We start from the raw sequence: 18,668 nt of genomic DNA, 5'->3' as shown, positions 1-18,668 counted from the left end.
TCAAATCAAAATGTATGCATTTTGTCTTTTCCATTTTAAAGGTTCAAATTATTCTTTCATGCAGTGACCTTCTAGAGTCTTCCACAGGGCTCTAGACTCAATGTACTCAGAAGCCTCTCTGGAAACCAGGAGGACTTATTGAAGAGCAATGTCCCTGATGAACACAGCACTCGGGAGAAGGTACAAGGTCATCTGGACTGTTGGTCACATGGCATTTGTCTCTTCTCTTCCATTAAAATCATGTTTACAATCTCATTGGACAGATTTCCTTTTGTCTTAGAAATCAACTACATGGCACCTTGAGTCATGATGACGTGTCTTCCACATCTTTTGGAGAAGAAAAAATGCAAAATTTCCAGTCTAAGATGGGGGCTTGTGGTCATAGTCAGGCAGTTATGTGCTTTAACCCATGAGCCTTGAAAGCAAGAGAACTGGGCCTAATTTAATCTCAGCCCTTGTTATTCTTGTGACCCTGGTTCATCGTTAGAAGCCCTTCTAGTTGTTTTGATTTGTTTTGTTTTGCATGTTTTGTTTTTATCCTTCCAAATGAGCCCAACAATACCAGCTCCATCTAGATTCTTCTTCAGGGTAAATAAAACGCCAGGGAATGTGTGACCAGCACACTTCGGGCAGAGGTGTTCACCAAAGGTAGAATCTGAGCCTGACAAGAGAAGGCTAACTTAGGAACATTCCAAAAAGGTCTAAACACCTATGAGAGAATTTGTTGCCACAAGCACATTGTTGGATCCCCAAATGCCCAGATTTCTAGGCAAGTAGCAGAACAGAACAAAGTCTTGGTGACGTTACAGCAAAGAATCAACCTAGAGAGGGAGGGGATTTGAAGATGGTCAGAGACGCACGAGGAGGCAGCAGTCGCTACAATTCATCGTCTTTTGTGTAGAAGCTGGATACCTGCGGTAACTGAGTTAGATGCTGATGTTAATTTAACTAAATTTTCAAAGATAAATCTATTAAAAATCAAAAGGAACGAGGAGCAAGGCTCCCAACAATCTGCTGACAGGACAGAAGCATAAAGCCATAGTAATGATAATGGAATAAAATCTGGTCCCCCAGGACAGTGACTATTATGTGGACAAAAGGCAGAGAAAACACTGACACAGTATTGTTGCTGAATAGAATTCCTGTAACTGAATCAAAAACAGTATTTTCATGGGTTCTCTACCAAGGCAAAGGAATATTTTTGCTACTCTAGGCTCAGTTCTCCAGAGAGTATTTTATAAGAAGATTCTATGGACAGTCATTCTTGTGTTCTGGAAATAAATATCAAGGCACAATGAGAGGAATTGAGGGTAACCTTTAGGGTCTGCATGAGAATAGAATCCTGTTCTTTCTCCCCGAGGACTGGAAGTCACTCTGGATGTCCTCTCTCTGCTGATGCCCAAAAACTGTTCTCTGTTTATGTAAGGTTATGACCATTGTCCTTTGAGAATATATAGTAATTCCCGTTGAGTGCTTAGAACTGAATCTTTCTGGATTGAACTATTTGCCTATACACAGTGAAATTATGCAGGGATAGGGTCCAAGTCTAAACAATTATAAATTGATTTATAATACAGTGACTTTAAGTCACACAGCTTAAAGTCAATTTTATACAAGTTCCCAAATGAGTCTGTGCACAAGACAAAACCATGAAACTTCCCAATACACAGAAGAAAAGGTTTGTTCCTGTGCATCAGCAGAGAGAAACACATGAGGCAATCCCAGTCCTCAGGGAAAAGAACAAGAGTCTACAGGTGTTGCTTCTGAGACTCGTGCAGACCCTGAAGCTTATGGTCAATTCCTTCCCACTTTTTCTTTTTCCTATCAGATTTTAAAACACTTCAAGTTTCAGGAGGTCTCCTGCTTTTTTTTTTTGTTCTGTTCGTCTTAGGGATGTTCCACTTCCAATAGCAGCACTAACTCCTCTCTGCACATCACTGTATTACAAAGTAAAACATAAGAGAAGACTCCCATTGGTGCGAAAAGGAAGCAGAGTGCACTGTTAGATGGGTCAGAGGTGCACGAAGGCTTTGAAAAAGGTCGCAGTTAAACGTATCTTATCATGCCCCAGCTGGAGACTAATAGAAGACTCTAGAAGCCCAGGGCTTTCTGTGAAGGAGGAAGTGTTACTTGATCAGAGTGAGGAAAGGGAATGCAGAGCTATAAAGGGAGACGGTATACCAGGTATTAATGAAAGTGTGTGTGCTCCAGAGCACACCCTGGACTTCTTCCTGTGGCCCAGGAGGAGACCATGTAGAGACAGACTCCTTTTATAGCCACCTTACATAACAAGGCCCTCTTTCCAACCCCATGGACCAAAGCAGCAAGCCATGTGTGCATGCAGCTGAATAAATAAATCACATGTGCAAATGACGAAAGAGTGGGGCTGGGCACACAAGGTTTCTTCATTCATCAGGGACGGTTTTGTCGCAAGGATTGGCCTCTGACTTGTACAGCAATGAGGGCGGTGGTCCAGGCTAATGAAAAAGATCTCACATAGCACACCAAACTACTGGAAAACAGTTCCACAAAAATCAGGGAAAGAAAACATGAATTCAGAGCGTTCTAAACTTAACCTCCAGGTTAGAATCTGAGCTGTGCTGCAGAACTGAGTCTGAAGCCTGCAGTTCTCTCTCTCTCTCTCTCTCTCTCTCTCTCTCTCTCTCTCTCTCTCTCTCTCTCTCTCTCTCTCCTATAAACCTTCCATTGATGATCAGGTTTCTTCAAAACAGACTTCAGGAGGCGTTTTGACACAGTCATCTGTTTGGAACAATCTGAGGAGCAAGGTGTTGGTGGGAAACGGTGTTGCGACGCAGAGAGAAAGGCAGAGTTGAAAGCAGAGTCAGCACCCTGGAGACGGAAGCAGAAGGATTCTCAGTTTAAGGCTAACAGTGAGTTGCAGGCCAGCCTGGGCTACACAGTGATAGCCTGTCTCAAAAAAACAAAAAAACAAAAAAAAAACAAAACAAAACAAAAACAAAAAAAACAACAAAAACAAAACAAAACAAAAAAAACCAATACTATACAACTAGTAGGAATTATTTCATTCATAAAAAAATTAAGTCTAGCCTAGACAGTTGTATCACGGGTACCACAAGCAATTATTTGCTGTATTTTTCTAAGAATAATTGTATTTTTCTAGGAATAGCCTGCAGTCATATTAGCTGGGAAGTAAAATAAATTTTCAAAAGAAATCTAAGTACTGAATTTTCCTCAAAGACCGTCAAGTTCCGTCGTGTCCTTTGGCTCTGTGGCATTCACTTTTGACTGCATAAATCTTGCTCCCACATCAAGCTTTTACTCGCCCATCCCTCCCAGACCTCTACACTTCCTCAGAAAACCAAATGATCAAGTTACCATGCGGGGGGGGGGGGGGGCGGTCTATTTTAAAAATAGGAACAGCTTCCAATGTACTAATTTTCTTGCTTTTCAGAAAGTGATGAGAAACAGCTTGTCCTACATTGGAAGTGCATGAGCTCTGAAACAGAGTGTGGAAGTCACGTAGTCCAGTGGCTTCAGACATTCTCCAGACACTTGACAGTGACAGAATCCTCTCCCAGGAGCTCCAGCCATTCCTCCTATCCCCACCTCCACCTCAATTGCTAAGCATCCCACTTCTATCCCACTCTCATCCCCACCCCAACTCCTAGCCCCACCCCCACTCCCACCCCTACTCCTAGCCCCACCTTCATCCCCTCCCCTCCCTGCTCACCCACTTCCCCACTCCTTGCACAGGGGAGGTTGCTTTTGCCTGCCATCAAATGAACCCAACTTTTAAAAAAAGCCTTGATAACTCATAGAAATAGACCCAGAAAGTTCGAGTGACTCTGCTCATCAGCGCACAGATGTTGGAGATGGTCTGGCAGTAATTCTGCAGTTCCTGCTTTTCTTACTGTTTCCTCAGATGTCTGTTAATTCTAAACGGAGCCATTTCCTGTCTGTGGCCGTGCACACCTTGCTTGTGCACATCTGCATTGGCTCTGCTAAGCTCATTGCCCCTCGAGGTTTCCATAAACTGGACCCACGTAAAGCATCCGGAGGGTACACATGGATAATAGCCGGAGACCAACTAGTCTCTGAGACTTGGGTAGCTCCATGATTGGTCTAGCCCTTTTGAGGGGTGAGGGGAAACTTTTTATATTTGTAAAAAATCCTTGTGGGGATCCTGGGCTAAAACCCTCAAGGCTTTATTCTTCTTCAGAGGAAGGTAAGAAGGAAAGACTTTGGTCTGATGACCTTCTAACAAAATTCTTGTCTTTCTTTTACTTTCTAACACTGTTTGGGATCCAGATCTAAGATTGGTTTATCCTTATTTCCTTATTCTCTCTCTCTCTCTCTCTCTCTCTCTCTCTCTCTCTGTGTGTGTGTGTGTGTGTGTGTGTGTGTGTGTGTGTGTGTGTGTGTTGCCTGTACATGTGTGTGCCATGTGTATGCCTGGTGCCTGAAGAGGGTGTTGGATCCCTCAGAACTGGGCTGCAGATGATTATGAGCTACCGTATAGATGCTAAGAACCCACCCTCTGCAAGAGCAGCAACTGCTCTCAACCGCAGAGATATCTATCTGTTCTCTGTGATCAAGGCTTTTGTACCTTGAATGAGATTGTGTTTTCAACAAGACTGTTGTGATAATAAGATTGTCTCCACTGTACAAAAGTATCTTAGCATGTCTTTAGCCAAGTCCCTGTCCCAAAAGGCTGTCATGGATATCAAATGGAATAAAATATGTATTTAATATTGTCAGAGAGAAAAAAAAATCAAACAGCTATAGTCAAAGTGTGGGCAGAGTCCATGGAGAGAGGACATTTGTCTTTCCCTAAACAGTAAGTAGAATTCATCAAATCAGGAAAAAGGATGTGCTACGCAGGGGGGCCCCCACCATTGAGGTGGGAAAACCTAAGGTTTACCAAAGAAAGAATAGGTCTGCCTATTCCAGACAATCTTGTCAAAATAGGCAAGGCAAGTTGGAGACCCAGAGCAGCCTAGACTACAGAAACCTTCAAGATTCCTGTGTCATGGAAACTGGACTCTATTCAATACTCCTTCCTAAAACAAGACTTTAGACTGATGCCAGGGGCTGAAAAGCACACTCACCACCGAGAACAATGCAGTTTAAGATTGCAGCGGGGTGAGGAGTGGGGTTTAAAGTGTCCCAAGTGTCACTACAGAGATGTATTAGAAATAGGTAAAACGTGAGCATGTGTGATCAACTCTTTGGAGGCTCAGAGGGTTCAAGGAGAAGGGGAGGGCTGAAGCTCTAAGGAAATAAAACTTTGGGGCCCAAAACATGATCAGAGCTGTTTTTTTGTAAATGCCCCCTCACTGTACCATGTGCTTTGATTTGGGGTAATGGAGCAACAAGAGTCAATAAAATCAATGAAGAGGCTATTGCAAGGTCCAGGAGAGAGAAAAAAAAAGAGAGTTGGGAAGAAAGACTAGGGGGAAAGATATGGGTGGATTTGGGTGTTCCATGTGCAAAGACGGTAATGAATCAAGAACACTATAACTGCTCATGACTATGTCTTATTCACACAACTAGCTTATGATGCCGAGCATAGAATAATGTCTCTACCAGTATACAGAAGTATTCTAAATTACTGATGTATTTCAGATGGTGCGCCAATTACAACTTCTCCCTCCACCTCTCTATTAATGAGCTGTCATATTATCCACCCAATCTTAAAGAAATAAGCAAACCCTCTAAGCATGTCCTTTGAAGCCTATGTCTTGTATTTTAACCAAGATTCTCTACCAGTCCCCTTACCAAAGTGTTTCCAAAGCACCTAAATCTTTCCAGAGAAGATTAATGGGAGATCGGGTAGTCAAATATTCGCAGATTTAATCCCAAGGCTCAATTACAATTCCTTGAGTGGATGGAAGAACAAGCTTTTCAGCCTCTACCTCCCAAGAGGGCTGCTACATAGTCATCATGAATCCAGTGACTCTTGCAGTGCCCCCATGCACCCTACCTGCACATGTGTTAGAGCCCAGGGATGAACTTAGTCCAGGGGAAGATGTTCTTCAGGAATTAACCCAAGTAGGGATGCTCTGGAAGAAACCCAGAAAAGCAGCTAAGGGTGAATGGACTCAGGGAAGCCTTTATGCCATGAGAATGTGAGACAAAGATGACTCCTGGGGATACAGTAGGGAAGCACATGAGCCATACCCGGATCAGCCAATATAATCTGTGTCTTGTCATATAATTTATGATAACAGTCATTTAATAGTTGCTTATGGAGCTGAGTTGCAAGAGATCATGTTTCAGATGAATACAAAGGAAATTTGTATAATAGTAAGTGCTGTCTAACTATAATGATGAGGAAAACTAAAAAAATATTTCAAGTTATCTTTTCTACCCCCTTTCCGCCTTCTCCACCACTGCCACCATCATCACATCATCATCATCAATAGCATCACAATCAAGATGATCAGTCTATAATAGCAATCATTACAGATGTTTCATAATTCCAGTTGCCAAGGAAATGATAGCTTTCAGCTTACAATGTTTTCACTTAAGATTTTCTGACTTCACAATGGCCTGGAAGGAGCATACATTCAACGGGAACCGTTCTTGAAAAGATTTATATGAAGAGGAGAGGGGGGGATGTAGTGAGAAACCAGAAAACAAGAATAAAAGAAACTACAGTAAAAGTAAAAACAAAAGCAACCAAGCACAATGAAAGCTCCAGATGAAAGAATCAAGAGGCATCTTTGTAGAAAGATGCCTAGGAACGTGAAAGTGGGAAACTCTGTGATATGATGCTATGGACCAGGAATCTTCCTCCCTGCTGGTAGTTTTCATAGAACCAGAGGTGCTATGTTGAGTGCTGAGGGAGAAGTCATCAATAGTCTATCCAGCTGCGAATGCTCTGAGCTACAATCAGGACTCATATAGCAAGGTGTACCCATGGGTGCAATAACGGCACAGATGGTATGGCGATAACCAACCATTTTCGGGATGGATTTGAGGCCTGCTCCCCAAGAAGAAATGCATGTCTGGTACCATAAATATAGCTTAGAACCCACAGTTGGGGAACTCATAAGTCTCGATGGTTAAGCTACTATTACTTTGTTAAATGGACACAGTATCAAGCTATCCTTTAAATTGGTGTCTCTGTATTATAGATTAGAAGACCTCTCAGACCTATCAGAGACATTTCTTTGTGGAGTGAACAATGGCTAATGCAGAAACTTACCAGTGGTCAAAGCACATAGAATTAAGTGCCTGTGGTGTTTGTAACCATGGTGGGACATCTGTATTACACACAACCTAAAGCTCAGGGATCCTCACAGAAGTAGGATTATAAGAGCCAGAGGTTGGAGAAGATTGGCCCAAACCAGTCACTTTTGATTAGGAAAAGACCACTGCACTCATAAATATATAGTGTCTATGGCTACTTAAACTAGATCTGCATGAAATCAAGCCAGTCAATATTCCAGCCTGGAGGGTGAAGGGTTTGGAAAAACCTTACCACTAACTGAAGAACTACTGACGGTTGATAGCTTCATGGTGAGGGAGACTGTTTCCTGTCAGGCTGTGACCCCTGTTAGGGCAACCATGTTTCAGTGGATGGTTCCACTACCCATGAGTGTAGACAGCATGAACCATAATCAACGGACTATGGGAGGGGACAAAGTTGAGCTGGGTTGGAGGGGGCAGAACCCCAGAGGTGTGGTGGATAATTATGATCAAAATACATTGTATGAATGTAAAAAATTATGAAAGAATGAAATGTATTTTCAAAGGATGAGAGTGGGTATGCAGAGGATGTTGCGAGTACCTGTCATTATATCTTGTCTGGAGCATAAAACAGAGAAAAGTGATGGAACACTCCAGGATCAGGTGGCAAAGTCTACTAAAGGTGTGGATAAGGAGCTTGCACTGGGTCTGAGTAGCCGGCTAAGATTGTGTTGCCATAAACTATATCTGGGGGAGAGGCAACCAGTAGGAAGCAAATGTAAAGATTATAAAGAGGATAGAGTCAGGGAGACCTATGAACAGGTAATTCTCTGGAAAGACAGCCATGACTAAGGACAGAGCAAGGTGAGCAAACGAAACAGTAGGGGGCAGAGGAGGAGGTGCGGTGTGGATAGCGCAAGGTGAGCCTGCTCTACTGAGCAACGTGGGGTTCAGAAAGGAGCATCACAGAATGCAGGACAGCATAGCAAAGCAAACATACGATTGTTTTGTTGTTGTGCATGGGAATCTGCCCCCTCTGCTTGTTTTGTCTGGATTTTCAACTCTCCTCCTGGTGTCATACAGATGGCTTTGTGTAGATGTTGGTGGACAGTACCAGACTGTAGGTAATGGTGACAGCAACAAATAGTGGACTGTTTCATACAAATGGGTGAGGAGGACTTGAGGTTACGGCTCCAGTGACCTCCCACGGTCTACGTGCGCCCTGGCAGGACATCGTAAGAGATTACAGATGTGCCGACTTGGCACAGCCCAGAGCACACCCAGGGGAGGCTATCATATGTGAGAACAAAGCAAGCTCTTTATTGCGTACGTGAACATCAGGAGGGTCAGTGCTTTAAAAGATTAAGGGCTGCAAATGTCTTTGGATCGCATGAAAGCATTTAGTGAATCCGTGAGAAATGGCCAATCTTACAGGGTCTCCTCTGCCCTGTGCCTTGCTTCTGTTTTAATTCATCTGTCTGACCATTGTTCGGATGGGCCTGTACTTCAACCCCGTTTTGACACAAGTGTAAATGAATAATTGGAGTCTTGTAGCAAATTACCCCGGCCTTGAATCTGATTTAATCTGGTCTGTCTTCAATCAGCTCAGGGACAAACAGACTTTGGAGTCAAACAGTCCTAGGTTTGAAGGTTGGTGTCCCAGTGAGCAGACTGGAGAAAACGTACGTACATTTACTGACCTGTCTGAAACCCTCTTTCCTCATTTCAAAAAAAATTAATAACAATAACAATAACAATAATAATAATAATAATAATAATAATAATAATGTGGTTTGAAGGCCAAGCTTCTAGAGTGGAGGCATTCAACACAGGAATTACCTCCACCTCCCAGCCCACCCCGAGAACTGTGATCAATAACGAGATGGAGAAGCCAAGTTCCAGCAGGCTAGGCTTGCCAAACTGCCTCACATGAGGGGAGGGGGTAGAGGAGGAACACTGGCTTTGGAAACAGCTTTAAGGAGAAAATCACTTCTCACTTAAGTAAATGTGATATATTTAATACTTGATATGTTGGCTAAATAGTTTCTGGAATTGTCGTAGAAAAACTCTGACAGAAACAGCACAGAAATTGCAAAGTGCTGACTTCTGCTGACATGCTGGCTGAGGCCCTCACTCACCCCAGGGATTTTCTGCTCAGAGACTAACTGCAGCCACTTCGCTTCTTGTCGCACTTTCCTGTTTAAAATGGGGTGTGGGACTGTGAGCTAATGCACTTTACAGGAGGGCTTCTGGTTTGGTTTTCCATTCCTGTTTGAATGTGAATGTGGCCTAAGATATTTTACTACTTCCTGTGAGCACTCTCACCAGTCCTGACAAGGTAGTTACACAAACTTACTAGGGCAGCAACCCTCAAAGGCGTTGGCTTCCGGTCAGTTGTGCAGATCAATGGTTTTCCTTGGTCATCAGTTGAGAAAGTAGATTTAATAATGTTTCCAATATTATGAAAACTAATTGTTGACAAGATAAGTAAACTAACCAATTAAAGTGAATTATAGGGGGGTTGGGGATTTAGCTCAGTGGTAGAGCGCTTGCCTAGCAAGCGCAAGGCCCTGGGTTCGGTCCCCAGCTCCAAAAAAAAAAAAAAAGAAAAGAAAAAAAAGTGAATTATAGGATGGTGTTGTACAGATTCATTAGCATAGAGTACTCTCCTCCATGTCCTGTACTGAAGTAGCGTATTAACCGGTCAGACTCTAACTCACCACACTTAGTGCTTTCTGCATGCCAAACCCATCTCCTCCAGGACCTACATTTTACACAAGGGGAAACTGAGGCAGAAAGAAGTAAGGCTTAGTGAAATACCGCTCCCATGTAAATAATGTTCAAGTATATGAAGTGGTTGATTCTGCATATCTATGACACACAGACTTTTGTGTAGGAAGACTCTCCATGCAGTCAGAGCGTAGGACAGACATCTCCAGCATTTTTAGCTTTGATCTCTTTACTCGGCCAATAACACGAGTTTAAAGCAAATCAGGTAAAAGGATTTCCAAGTATCCTCTTGCTAATTTTCTTAGCCAAGGTTATCAGAGAATTACAAAACGCTTGAGTCTAAAATGAATTGCGCTGTACTCGTGAATGTGCCCAGGCTCCCTTTGCCTCATGGACTCCTCGTGGAGAAGGCAGTTACGCCTTCTGAACTATTTTCTATGCTCTACTTCTTTCTACTAAAATAATGACTAAAATAATATAAAAAAATGGAATGTTGGGTCATGCTCCATGGTTTAGTGTAGACTTCTTATAATGTGCACGTGAACTCTGAAAACCTTCTCCTCTATTTCCATCCATTTGCCTAAGAATTTCACAAAGACATTGGTTTTAATAGCTAAGTAGTACTCCATTGTGTAAATGTACCACATTTTCTGTACCCATTCCTCTGTTGAAGGACATTTGGGCTCTTTCTATCTTCTGGCTATTATATATAAGGCTGCTATGAACATAGTGGAACATGTGTCTTTGTTATATGTTGGAGCATCTTTTGGGTGTATGCCCAGGAGAGGTATAGCTGAGTCCTCAGGAAGTGCAATGTCCAATTTTCTGAGGAGCCACCAGACTGATTTCCAGAATGGTTGTACCAACTGGCAATCCCACCAACAATGGAGGAGTGTTCCTATTTTTCCACATCCTCGCCAGTGTCTGCTGTCACCTGAGTTTTTGATCTTAGCCATTCTGCCTGGTGTGAGGGCCTTTTGATTTGCATTTGCCTGATGACTAAGGATGTTGAACATTTCTTTAGGTGCTTCTTGGCCATTCCAGATTCCTCAGTTGAGAATTTTTTGTTTAACTCTGTACTCCATTATTAAATAAGATTATTTGGTTCTCTGGAGTCTAACTTCCTGAGTTCTTTGTATATATTGAATATTAGCCCCCTATCGGTTGTAGGATTGGTAAAGATCTTTTCCCAATCTGTTGGTTGCCATTTTGTCCTATTGACAGTATCCTTTGTCTTACACAAGCTTTGCAATTTTATGAGGTCCCATTTGTCTATTGTTGATCTTGGAGCATAAGCCATTGGTGTTCTTATCAGGAAATTTTCCCCAGGGCCCATGTGTTCACGGTTCTTCCCCACTTTATCCTCTATTAGTTTCAGTGTATCTGGTTTTATGTGGAGGCCCTTGATCCACTTGGACTTGGTAACTCAAACACAAAGGAACACACATGATATGCACTCACTGATAAGTGGATATTAGCCAAAAAGTTTCGAATACCCAAGATACAATTACAGACCACATGAAGCTCAAGAAGGAAGACCAAAGTGTGGATGCTTCAGTACTTCTTAGAAGGGGGGAGCAAAATACTAATAGGAGGAAATACAGAGACAAAGTGTGGAGCAGAGACTGAAGGAAAGGCCATCCAGAGACTGCTATACATGGGGATCCATCCCATGTGCAGTCACCAAACCAGTCATTTTTGGAGATGCCAAGAGGTACAGGCTGACAGGAGCCTGATAGAGCTGTCTCCTGAGAGGCTGTGTCAGAGCCTGACAAATACAGAGGCAGATGCTTGCAGCCAACCACTGGACTGAGCATGATGTCCCCAATGGAAGAGTTAGGGAAGGACTGAAGGAGCTAAAGGGGTTTGCAACCCCATAGGAAGAACAACAATATCAACCAACCAGACATTGCAAAGCTCCCAGGGACTAAACCACCAACAAATAGTACACATGGAATGACCCATGGCTTCTGCCACGTATGTGGTAGAGGATGGCCTTGTCATGTATCAGTGGAAAGAAAGACCCTAGGTCCTGTAAAGACTGGATGCCCCAGTGTAGGAGAATGCCAGAGAGGGGAGGTGGGAAGGAGTGGGTGGGTTGGTGGGGGAGCACCCTCATGGAGGCAGAGAGGGGATGGGATAGGAGGTTTCCAGACAGGAAACCAGGAAGGGGGACAACATTTGAAATGTAGAGAAAGAAAATATCCAATAAAAAAAGAAATAAAAGAAAAAAATCTACTCTTAATTTGCAGACACACATAGTCTCCTGTGTGATGTGTTTTATCTTATGTGCATTTTGTGCCCTTTACTGGAGACTTATCACACCAACATCAACAAATTAAGGTGATGTCATACAATTATGTTCACCCTCGATTGGGTTTTATGCCACAGAGTTTAATTAACACTTCGGTGCCCAGCCACTTAGATCCTCAATCCAAAAGAGAACACTGATTTTCTGGTGAAGAACAACACTTCAGGCCTGCCCTTGTTTTCTTTCCTTCATTTCCCAGGGGCCTTCCTGCTCTGCTCATGTCAGGCTAGAGAAGTTGTATCTGCCTTCTCTGATACTCTATGAGGCTAGCTGCTTCTATGGTCCATCTCTAAACCATTGTGTTACATTAACATTATTCAGAAACAGAGTGAGCACCAACTCTCCAAGAGTAGCCAGCCTCGACAATTTGGTAAGAAGTTCTCTTCATATTAATTTTTCCTCTTAACATCTGGTCTTTCATTCAGAAACCCAGAAGACAGCATTCATTAATCCTTCGCCGACACTCCATTCCAGAGCTTGCTTGCTTGCTTCTCAGGAAACAATCTGCTTTTTAAATTTCCACCAACTTTTAGGGCCATTGGTGAGAGGTGAAAACACAGGAACCGTGTAGAAGCGGTGACCTTGGCACCTTGGCGATGGGTGAGGTAGGAAAGGATGCTGGTGGAGGACAGAAAGGACACAGAATAACTAGCACCACCCGGAAGACATCAGGACCAGGAAAAAGGTGAAGCTCAAGTGGGCTGGGAGCCCATCAGGGGTAACATAGACGTGATGAACATTGAGAACTGGGCCCAAGTCTAGGTCTAGCAACTCTGCTTGTGTTGTTCTTTGCTGTTCTTTGCTTGTCTGTTGTCTTTGCTGGTGTGCAAGCACCACTTTGTTTCTCTTTTCTCCCTTTTGTTTGTGATCACCATTCCCAATTACCAACTGTCCAACAATGAAGATGGCAGAGGTGTTTGAAGAATTTAGGGAGAAAGTACTGGGAAAGAAATTCAGGATTATGTGTTCAGTAGGTATGAGGTCCCTGGGTAACACACATTTGCTCATATACACACATATACTCACACACATATATACTCACATACTCACACATACACACACATAGGAACATACACACACACACACACACACACACACACACACACACACACACACACACACACACACACAAGAAAAGCCCAAACTCTGTACTGGGGTTCTTTCACGGAGATTCCTGGATTCTCCTGAACCTGCCTGTGCTTGCTAAATTTAAAGGAAGTGTGAATCCATTTAGCTCAAATTCAGCTCTCGGAATGCATAACACAAAAGAAATCAGTGTGGTTTGCAATTCCAAGAACTACACAGGCTTGCTTTGGTGTGCACTAGGAATGGATTTGGAAAAGCTCAGCATGCCTTAGGAAAAAACACACAAACTAGGAAGTTGTCCCAGTGCAGTTGGTTAGCGCCTCAGTGCTGCCAGGCCAGAGGGTGCACACATCGGGGCCTGTCAAGTCTCCCAGCACCAGTTTAGAGGAGACGCTATCGGCCAGTTTCCCTTGCAGAAACCAGGCTGCCAAAGAAAAATTACATTTCCCCTCCTTTAATTATGTAGGGGTTTTTTGAAACTAAATTAAATACACAAAGAGGCTGGCAGCCAATATGTACAAAGGAGAATTCCCAGACTCCTCTGTTTTCTGTTGGTCTGTACTTCCTTAAAAACAGACAATAGGCAGGGGGGAAATGTGGTGAACATTTCAACAGCAGAGCTAAAAGGAAAAACACCTTCTCTTTACGTTGGCTAGACACACCTGGCAGAGCCAGGGCCAGCTGAGTGACAAGTCACTTGTACACAAGCCAGCCCAGATGTCCTTGGGTTGGCCTAGCAGGCAATGGCTTGGAAGCTGGAGAATGAAGGAAGAGAATCTCTGCTCAGAGATGTGTTTGGTTCCTTGTGTTAAAATAGAGAGGTTGGATGGACAAGACACAGGTTCCTTATGTTCAAAGAAATGTTTGTGAAAATATCCCAGAGCATAGGGTTTTATAGTTTTTATTACAAGAATGTCTGGAACACAGGGTGGTGGGGAATGGGAACTCATAAAAACTATTTTATGTCAAAGGGGGAAATATTTATTCAAACTCTCTCAAATCCATTGAGAAGCTCAATGAATAGAGAAAGAGGCAGGAGATTGGGAAATATAGTGATTCCTTTATGGGGTTTTTTTCTAGCTCAGCCAGAAAGGATTTAACACATTGCTCTCTAAATCCTGGAACCCATGACCCCAGAGTAGGCCAAGAGGAAAAGCCTACACTTAGCTTTGAAAAAGGTTGGATTTCTATGTTAGGGCACAGAAATACAGATGCTTCCCAATAGGTCATGAGGGTCACAAGGACAGAATGAAGAAATCGTGTTTGTCTGCTGCCTGCTGATGTGTCCGGTCACACTGAACAGCCAAGGTCCCAGAAAACACACCTTTCGGTCCCTAAGTCCAGGGACCGAAATGTTTCAGAATCCATACAGAATGTTAAGTCTGCAACAGGCTTGCCCAACATTAAATCCCCTCGTCAGTTCTTAGACACCTCCAAACTGTGAACAAGACGACCCTTGTTCTGGAAAATCTATCGGCTCTTGCCAACACACACACACATACAAAAACACAACTGTTAGGCAAATAAATCTTTCCAGAGAAAATAAGATTCCTTTCCAATTCAGTCAACTGTACTGAGCTGGAAAAGGGGGAAAAAAGTTATTTTTCCAGGATGAAGAGAAAACAAGATCTCTCCTTGTTTACCCTGTAGAGCTCATTTCAAAAGAAGGTCAGTTTAATGCCTTCATTAAAAAAAAATGCTTGAGTGTTATTTATCAGAAGACACTTGGTCCCTTTCAGGAGAGAATCACACTGGAGCTCTGTGCTTTCCCCTCTGACCAGAGAAGTACAGAGAGGTACATGGCATAACTGAGGTCCCTGCTGCTCTAGACATTCCCCAAGTGTCAGAGTAGGGGGCCCAGAAGGTACACAGTTCAGTGGTGAAGGATTCTTTACGAGTGGTAAACTTTCCCATTCCCTGTTCATGTGCTCGAGCATAGGAGACCAAGTACAGCCACACCCTCCACCTTCGCTTCCTCTGCACCCCTTACAATTTGAGGATGTGGGTCATCCTCTAGGAGAGTGAGGAAACACCTAGTGTCAGCCCGAGTCAACACTGCACCATGTTCCTGAACTCCCGGGTATTTCTTTAAGTGTGAACCCCAGTAAACTGAAGGTACAATGAAAGTTTCCATTTCCTAACTCAGTGTAAAAAGCAGGCTTCTCCATAGACAGCATTTTGCATACAGTTGTTGCCTACTAAACAAAAAAAAAATCTAATAACATAAAAGACTTTTAAAATGGTAATCTGGGAGACTAAATTGAAAAATGAGCACCTTGTAAAAAAAAGTATTCCCTAAATAATGACTTCAAAAGAGATCTGTAGACTTCCAGTAGACCCAGGAAAATACAGGTGACTACCTGCCCACCCAAAGTAGACATCCTTTGTCACAAGGGCATTAGCTGTGTCAGAGGAAGGTGACACTGTCACATATATATATATATATATTTGTTTCAAGCATTCCTCATACTTGTCCTACCTGTTATATGGTTGCCTTACCTTATAAAATGTTGTTGGTGGGTTTTTTTCCCTCTCCATCTCTTTCTCAGTTTATTTCAAAGAGACAAGTGTGGTAGGTAGCTGCTGGCTGGCAGGGTTGCACGTGAGCAGAGACAAGTGGAAAGCCAATTCATTCTCTCTCTCTCTCTCTCTCTCTCTCTCTCTCTCTCTCTCGATGCTGGTGGCTGGTGTGGTTTGCATCCTTCTGGATGCTTCAAAGGGTCATGCTTTGCTTCAGGATAAGCAACTACAAGCCCCAAAGGGAAGATGCCAGAAGCCAGCAGTCCTCCTCCAGGTGCAGCTAAAACTGTTCTGTGGGCTCCTGGCTTAAGGGTATTCTCGGGCCCCATCCAGATGTTCCTAAGGAATAAAAAGGAGAAGCATTTGCAAAGACAGCTTGTCAGATATCAGCAAATCTCCAATGAATGCGCCTATGAAACCTATTTCCAACAACCGACCCCAGAGAGGGGGGAAATGTCATATTGTCTCTCTCACAGACCCATCTGCTCTGAGAGTGGTGCAGAGGGACTTGGTCTTGAACTCATCGTATCCAACGTGCATCGTGTTCAGCAGTAAGCTCTTCCCATTTAGTTATGTGTTGCATGCAGTGACAATAGGGACCCCTAAGGCCCCTGTGGCTAACAACTTCTAGGGCGGTACCCTACCCCTAGTGTTGGGCTTCTTAATGTTATGGCTTCTGGGAATCCATTTCCACTCTAAGAGGCTACTCTTGTACACTTACAGGTCAGGCTGTTGCAGATTTTCCCAGTCACCTTGGGAAATCACTGTGCCTTGTCCAACCAACCCGTAAAGCTCCTGACACTTGGCCTTTGGACCCTCTGTGAGCTAATTTCCCAGGCTTGTTCTTCAGACTCATTCACGTGTCTCTCTTATGTGCTTCCAAATCCACAAAACACTCAAAGGTTAGCATTAGGCTGCCTAGATAAGAAAGTTTGCAAATGGGCAGAACAATAGCACAAAGTCCTGAACCACCCTCCCATACACTAACAGCAGGGTCATCCCGATAACCTCAGCCAGGCTCTCTGACAGCCAACTGTCATCACTCCAAGTATCGGGCCTACAGACAGCTACAGCTAAGAAAATACCAGGGTCCAACGTGAGCGAGGTTTAACGCAGTATGGGAAGACTTCATCTGTTACTCTCTGTTTAATCAGTGTTGGGGACAGCAGGAGGCACTGCCTTAAAGTGACACTCCACAAACCTCAGTCATTTTCTCAGGGCTATTCCACTTCCAGGTCCTACAGCTCTCCCAGGGATCCTCCCTGTGATTCCCGGCCCCTGATGAGCTTGGTGGGGCTGGCTCCTGCTGCTCAGGCCAAAGGAGGATTGAGGCTCTGCTCTCACCTGCTGCTTGGGCCTTATCCCTGCGCTGGAGAGGCTCTAGGTTAGCACATTGGCTACAGGGGCAGCTGGTCTCTGGACAGGCTCTGGCTTAGCAAACCAACTCCACGCCCAAGCATAACCTCTTTCAGGAGAGAAAAGGACTTCGCTTAGGAGGTAATTGTTCACCCTCCAGTACAGACTCAGTCTTCTGCGCTGTTACTGTTTTATTGTGTGAGCCTTCTGTAAACTCTGGCTTTAAAGCCTCCCAAGTCGCTCCTTAGCAGGGGATTTACCTTTATGTCATCTTTTTAAAATGTGGGTTCAACGCAGATCTTGTCAATTTGCTTTGGAGATAGACCTCTGCTGCTTCACCTTTCTCTCATCTCCTCTAGACTGCTCTCCCATTCCACGGACACACTTTACATGCTAGTCTGTGTCACATACACCTCCAAAGACTTTTAACCTTTGTTAAGATCCTGCCCCAACAAGGAGTTCAGCAAAGCCATTAAAGCACCGTGCCAGTCCCAAGATCCCTGCTGTATCCAGTTCTCATTAAGTCTCTGGTGAACACAGTCATGTCCAGCCCAGTGAACTGGGCATCACATGTGGCCTTTGCCATCCTAGTTCCTCAGTAAAGCCTGTGCTTCCTCCGTAGTCCTCCGGCCCCTAATATCCACCAACCCTTCACTGATAAAGGGCGAATACCGCCAACGGCTCCTATGAGCTGTCTGTCAGGAACCAGTTCCCTGTGATACCTCGCGGTTTGTGAGTCTGTGTCTCAAGGATGGACGTGTGGTTATACTGCTCGGTTTCTCTGCTTCTGGAGCCCTCAGACAGATCCCACACAGCCCTGCATCCCACAGCCTCAGAAGCCATCAGAGGATCTTCCATCGCCTGTCTGAAACCTTTCCCCGGCTCCAGCACTCTGGTACTGAATATGATCTGACACCACAGTCTCTTACACCAGACCGTCGTCAGGGCATCCGCCGTCTGGTTGTGGAGCACGGATTTTTTCCCCCTTATCAGAGGTCATACCTGAGTGTCTTGTGTCACATCATTTCTACTGTTTCTGCTCCTTAACTCCTCCTGTGAGTTCCAGGCTATGGGGTTCCCGCAACGCTTGTTATTACAGACCCAATTTGCGTTGTTATCCTTCAGTCTGCAGACTGTGAGGAGCAGCAGGCCAACGCCCCCACCTCGTTCTCCCGTTTACTCATTTTTCCCCGCCAACACAGACTAACATGAAGGGTGCGAGCCATGCATCATTTTCCTTTACCATTCCATCCTTCCACACCATCTCACTCTCCGAGGCCGTTTCAGCCTCAGAAGTACTTCTTGTTACCCTAGCAACGGCCAGGCAACCTCTGCAGATGATTGTCGATCAATACTCTTGTCTGAGAGACTGTAATATCTGCCTTAGCTCTTCAGCTGCTCTCGGGGCTGCTTTGTATTCAGAGAGGACCAGAGTCATTAAGGAGGTGCACCATTTCATCCGCCTCGCCTCTGAAAACCACCATGCTGT

The 18,668-nt window shown here is 44.1% G+C and overlaps 1 long non-coding RNA gene across 1 annotated transcript in view; it reads right to left on the bottom strand.

The window, feature by feature from the left end:
* The window catches only part of LOC102546462 (uncharacterized), a 209,570-nt gene that overhangs the window by 111,551 nt on the left and 79,351 nt on the right, over positions 1-18,668 (bottom strand). The window contains exon 2 of the long non-coding RNA XR_010058214.1: positions 15,803-16,162. This is a non-coding gene — a long non-coding RNA (uncharacterized LOC102546462). The remainder of the gene's footprint in view (positions 1-15,802; positions 16,163-18,668) is intronic.

The sequence above is a fragment of the Rattus norvegicus genome, chromosome 15, assembly GCF_036323735.1.
Source record: "Rattus norvegicus strain BN/NHsdMcwi chromosome 15, GRCr8, whole genome shotgun sequence".
NCBI classification, from domain to species: domain Eukaryota; kingdom Metazoa; phylum Chordata; class Mammalia; order Rodentia; family Muridae; genus Rattus; species Rattus norvegicus.
Note: the sequence above shows the minus strand (reverse complement) of the source record. Positions and strands in the feature narration are given on the sequence as shown.